The sequence below is a fragment of the Rattus norvegicus genome, chromosome 5 (assembly GCF_036323735.1).
Source record: "Rattus norvegicus strain BN/NHsdMcwi chromosome 5, GRCr8, whole genome shotgun sequence".
NCBI classification, from domain to species: domain Eukaryota; kingdom Metazoa; phylum Chordata; class Mammalia; order Rodentia; family Muridae; genus Rattus; species Rattus norvegicus.
This window is the reverse complement of record NC_086023.1, coordinates 114,340,606-114,346,681: the sequence shown is the minus strand read 5'-3', so window position 1 is coordinate 114,346,681 and position 6,076 is coordinate 114,340,606. Positions and strand designations below refer to the sequence as shown.

The window sequence follows — 6,076 nt, the reverse complement described above, 5'->3', positions numbered from 1 at the left end:
TATTGGGTTCCATATGTGATCTCCATGTCAAAAAATTACCTGCTGAAGGGAGGGAGCCAATGGAATGTGAAGTGTGGGTTGAGCAATATTGAAGTCCATTGTATACATGTATAGAATGTCATATTAAAGTCCATTATCTTCACAATTATTTTATGCTAAAAAACAACCCACCAACATAGGCAAGACTCTTCTCTCTACATCTTTTTTTGTAGCTTCTGGGCATCATGGCAGTTCACATCTTCCTGGAAGAAGCCAGGGCCACACACCATTCACCAAATCTCCTCTCATCTAGGAAGTTTTGCCAGGAACACTCTCGCTTCAATGTTTTAAACACTAAATGAGAGTCTGGAGATGATTTATGACTTGAGTGACTTTGTTTAGGCTTCTGTATTTCAAAGGATTTCTTTTGTGGCACTGAGGACTGAATGTAAGGCCTTTCACATGCTGGGCAAGTGCTCTACCATTGAACTGAGTGAAGTCCTTGTCTTGGGCTCTTCTATTTACACCAAACTTTTCCTGCTTAGTTTATTAAAGAATTTTATATCAGATCCTGGGGTCCAAGCTCAGTGACTGAAAATGTCTGACTTGCTTCCTTTGTCACTGATGCTTGAGCACACATAACCTATAAGAAAGAGGGTAAGAGTAAGCATTTTCAGCTTCTTAACTAAATGTCATTTATGCTACTTTGATTTCCCTCTTACTTCTATTGTATAATATGATATGATATATGTATGATATAGGATATTTATGACATATATGTGCTATGATTTATGCTGCAGTAGCTTTGCTGCCACAAGTATTAAATGAACCCAACTCTGTAAGGATAAGAAATCTTAGGGATGAAGCTTTAAAACAAGAATTAAATAGTCCCAACACACTAATTCGTCATCCTTTTTTCAAACAAAGGACAAACTTTATTGAGCTTTTCCATTTTAGTTCTCTTTTTCTTGAATGGTGGTTCCAAGTACTTGCTTAGTCCATGGGCAGCAGTGAGACCCACTTTGATCACAGGAGGGACATCTCTTCTGATGTCACGGTGTCTGCCAATGTGCTGGCAATTGCCACATTCCAAAAAAAAAAATGCTGCCCAGAATTCATGGACGTGCATTGTACATGTGGCCAGCAGTTCCTCTTTGCTTTGTACTTGTGGTTCTCACTGCTAACCTTTAAGCGAGGTTAGTCAATTTTGTCCCCACCAGCTACCACATTAACAACAGCTCTGTTGGCCAAGAAAATTACCTTCTTGGACCCTGAAGGCAGTTTCACTTGGGTCTTCTTGGTCTCTCTGGGTTGTGGGACATTATTGGCAATAGGACTGAGCCAGCTTGCTCCTGTCCTTGGGCTTTTCATCTAGACAACCCATGATGGTACCCAGGCATGGTGCCCATAGGCAAACCACTGTGGCTACTGAGTGGAGTCTTCTTACAGTGGTACACGGATTCTTTCTGATGTGATTCTTAAATTAGTAGGGATCATGAACGACTACCTTGGCAGGGGAGTGCCATGGCCAGGGTACTGGATGATGCTCTTGATCTACGAGGCCCTTGATAAAGCAGTGAGCCTGAGCAGTGTCTACTGTGCTCAGACATATTACCGACACCTTTCTTTGCTGTTCAGGCCACATAGCCCATGCTGGAAGGGGAAATATATTAAGTTTTGAGGATAGCTATAATAATAGTCCCATACTCAGACAATAGTTTAGAGCCACATATTCTAAGCTATTCCCCTAGGGAATGTGGGAATCAAACCACACACAATTTGTAGACGACACCAAGGTCCTCTGTTGATGGTTTTTATGTGAAGGAAGTGCACTTGGGTTGAAGAGAAGACTCCACAAAACTGCTGCCAAGCTTGACAGCCTGAGTTTGACCCCTGGGACCCCCCTGGTGGGAGGACTAAACTGGTTCCCACAAGTTGTTCTTTGACCTTCGTCTGCATGTCTACACAGAGACACAGAAATGAGCACCCACAGCAAATAAATAAAAAGACAATAAATGAAGATGATTTTTAAAAGCACTTTAGCATTATCTCAGTAGCAGACATCTCAGGGAAATGTTTTAACCTACAATTGCTGTTGAGAGAAATTTAATCCATCTACAGAACTGGCTGTCCTGTCTTCCTTCTTCTTAGATGGATTAAAAAAATAAAAGTGTGACCAGGGAAAGGGACAGAGAGGCTGTGCTGACATAATCCCCAAGTTGCTAGAATCATAAGGGATTCTCGCTGTTCAGCTATGCCCGGCTGGAGACAGAACATTTTCTCCTATGATGTATATGTCACTTTCCATTAATTCTGCAAGGCCTGTCCCTTTAGAAAGCATAGTAAACACTGTAGTGCATTGGATTAGATCTCTACCGTGAATAAATTTATTTTCTAGCAAGTGTAAAAAATGAGCAAGGCCAAAAGCCCCCAGAGCAGAAAATGTCACAATGATTGCTAATACATTACCGCGCAGAGAAAGGGCTAATAAAACCCCTATTAGGATGTCATACCTGCTTACAACTGAATTCTCCAGAAAGTTTATTTGATATGTCTAAGCCAATTATCAAAGTCTTAGTGATAAGAAGCAGCTCACTGGGCCTGAATGTGTCAGAATAGAATGACTAAATTGTGGGAATTCATGGGCTTCTGCTTTGAATAATTAACTTGGCTCTTTGTAGAATGCATACGCTTTGGAAACTAATTTTCTCTTTTCACGAAGCATTCTGCCCTTGTGCTGCCTTTGAAAAGTAAACTATTTAGCTGTGAGGTTACTCCCTTTTCATTATATGGGTTTATGCTTCCTTCTCTGATTTGTGGCCCCGCCCTTCCCTTTGCTCTTTGTCTTGGTAGCATCATCCATACAGGGCTGCTGTAGTCCTCAAATGGGTACGTGATATGCAGTGATGACATTTTCTCTAAGTGGAATTTAATCATTTTTTTTCTGGCAGTGACATTATCACTCCTTGCCTTTTCTTGCATTTTGCTAGGACTAAAACACCAACTTTATTTTTAGAGGATTTGAAGGCACTTTTATCTCTTTCAGAGGAAGCAGAGATGTTGGTTGCATAAATAATTCTGTAGATAAAAGCCAGAACGGATCTTAGTTGATTTGCAATTTCAGAGTCATGATTTGGATCAGAATGGGTAGCTAGTTTGTGCAAACAACCAGGCAACTCAGACGACCCTGTCCACCTTCTCTGCTGAAGTGGTCTGAACAGAGTCTTGCTTTGGAATAGGCACAGGAATTTTTGTGTCGTGGCTGAGGGATGCCATTCTGTGTGTTGATATGTGGAGAGGATCCTTGTTCTCTCAGCTCCAGGGTAGAGCTCACAATGGACTTGAAACTGTCCACTTGAGATGTCACCTATCTGGTAAAACCAGACTTTGCCTCTTTGGGAGCAGGCTCGTCTGCTGCACAGAGAAAGAGTCACCGAGGTGGTAGGTGGGTGGATGGATGAAATGGAGTAGGGAGGGGAGGAGGCATGTGTAGAAACTGTCAACGATGGGTGTTTGGCTTGTTAGACGATTTAGGACTTGACATTTCTTTCAGGAAGTTCCTTTGTTAGACACATAATGTTGCTACTAGGTGGCTTCACACCTGGAGAAGCCTCCTGAAGAGAAATGAAAGTGAGAAAGTTATTGAAAGTGATTCAGTGGAGTTTGTAGTTTCAAGTTATATTTATGGACTATTTATTCCTGTATGCGAGAAAAAGTTCCTTCCAGCTCAGATTCTAAGAAACACGTGTAAGGCTGGAAAACAACTTTCCAAGCAAATGGTCAGAAGAAGCAAGCTGGAGTAGCCATTCTAATATCAAATAAAATCAATTTTCAATTAAAAGTCATCAAAAAAGATAAGGAAGGACACTTCATATTCATCAAAGGAAAAATCAACCAAGATGAACTCTCAATCCTAAATATCTATGCCCCAAATACAAGGGCACCTACATACGTAAAAGAAACCTTACTAAAGCTCAAAACACACATTGCACCTCACACAATAATAGTGGGAGATTTCAACACCCCACTCTCATCAATGGACAGATCATGGAAACAGAAATTAAACAGTGATGTAGACAGACTAAGAGAAGTCATGAGCCAAATGGACTTAACGGATATTTATAGAACATTCTATCCTAAAGCAAAAGGATATACCTTCTTCTCAGCTCCTCATGGTACTTTCTCCAAAATTGACCATATAATTAGTCAAAAAACGGGCCTCAACAGGTACAGAAAGATAGAAATAATCCCATGCGTGCTATCGGACCACCACGGCCTAAAACTGGTCTTCAATAACAATAAGGGAAGAATGCCCACATATACGTGGAAATTGAACAATGCTCTACTCAATGATAACCTGGTCAAGGAAGAAATAAAGAAAGAAATTAAAAACTTTTTAGAATTTAATGAAAATGAAGATACAACATACTCAAACTTATGGGACACAATGAAAGCTGTGCTAAGAGGAAAACTCATAGCGCTGAGTGCCTGCAGAAAGAAACAGGAAAGAGCATATGTCAGCAGCTTGACAGCACACCTAAAAGCTCTAGAACAAAAAGAAGCAAATACACCCAGGAGGAGTAGAAGGCAGGAAATAATCAAACTCAGAGCTGAAATCAACCAAGTAGAAACAAAAAGGACCACAGAAAGAATCAACAGAACCAAAAGTTGGTTCTTTGAGAAAATCAACAAGATAGATAAACCCTTAGCCAGACTAACGAGAGGACACAGAGAGTGTGTCCAAATTAACAAACTCAGAAATGAAAAGGGAGACATAACTACAGATTCAGAGGAAATTCAAAAAATCATCAGATCTTACTATAAAAACCTATATTCAACAAAATTTGAAAATCTTCAGGAAATGGACAATTTCCTAGACAGATACCAGGTATCGAAGTTAAATCAGGAACAGATAAACCAGTTAAACAATCCCATAACTCCTAAGGAAATAGAAGCAGTCATTAAAGGTCTCCCAACCAAAAAGAGCCCAGGTCCAGACGGGTTTAGTGCAGAATTCTATCAAACCTTCATAGAAGACCTCATACCAATATTATCCAAACTATTCCACAAAATTGAAACAGATGGAGCCCTACCGAATTCCTTCTACGAAGCCACAATTACTCTTATACCTAAACCACACAAAGACACAACAAAGAAAGAGAACTTCAGACCAATTTCCCTTATGAATATCGACGCAAAAATACTCAATAAAATTCTGGCAAACCGAATTCAAGAGCACATCAAAACAATCATCCACCATGATCAAGTAGGCTTCATCCCAGGCATGCAGGGATGGTTTAATATACGGAAAACCATCAACGTGATCCATTATATAAACAAACTGAAAGAACAAAACCACATGATCATTTCATTAGATGCTGAGAAAGCATTTGACAAAATTCAACACCCCTTCATGATAAAAGTCCTGGAAAGAATAGGAATTCAAGGCCCATACCTAAACATAGTAAAAGCCATATACAGCAAACCAGTTGCTAACATTAAACTAAATGGAGAGAAACTTGAAGCAATCCCACTAAAATCAGGGACTAGACAAGGCTGCCCACTCTCTCCCTACTTATTCAATATAGTTCTTGAAGTTCTAGCCAGAGCAATCAGACAACAAAAGGAGATCAAAGGGATACAGATCGGAAAAGAAGAGGTCAAAATATCACTATTTGCAGATGACATGATAGTATATTTAAGTGATCCCAAAAGTTCCACCAGAGAACTACTAAAGCTGATAAACAACTTCAGCAAAGTGGCTGGGTATAAAATTAACTCAAATAAATCAGTTGCCTTCCTCTATACAAAAGAGAAACAAGCCGAGAAAGAAATTAGGGAAACGACACCCTTCATAATAGACCCAAATAATATAAAGTACCTCGGTGTGACTTTAACCAAGCAAGTAAAAGATCTGTACAATAAGAACTTCAAGACACTGAGGAAAGAAATTGAAGAAGACCTCAGAAGATGGAAAGATCTCCCATGCTCATGGATTGGCAGGATTAATATGGTAAAAATGGCCATTTTACCAAAAGCAATCTACAGATTCAATGCAATCCCCACCAAAATACCAATCCAATTCTTCAAAGAGTTA

General features: G+C 39.8%; 1 pseudogene; it reads right to left on the bottom strand.

The window, feature by feature from the left end:
• Positions 1 to 932: 932 nt before the first annotated feature.
• On the bottom strand, positions 933 to 2,961 carry LOC134479081 (large ribosomal subunit protein uL2-like; annotated as a pseudogene).
• Positions 2,962 to 6,076: the final 3,115 nt, after the last annotated feature.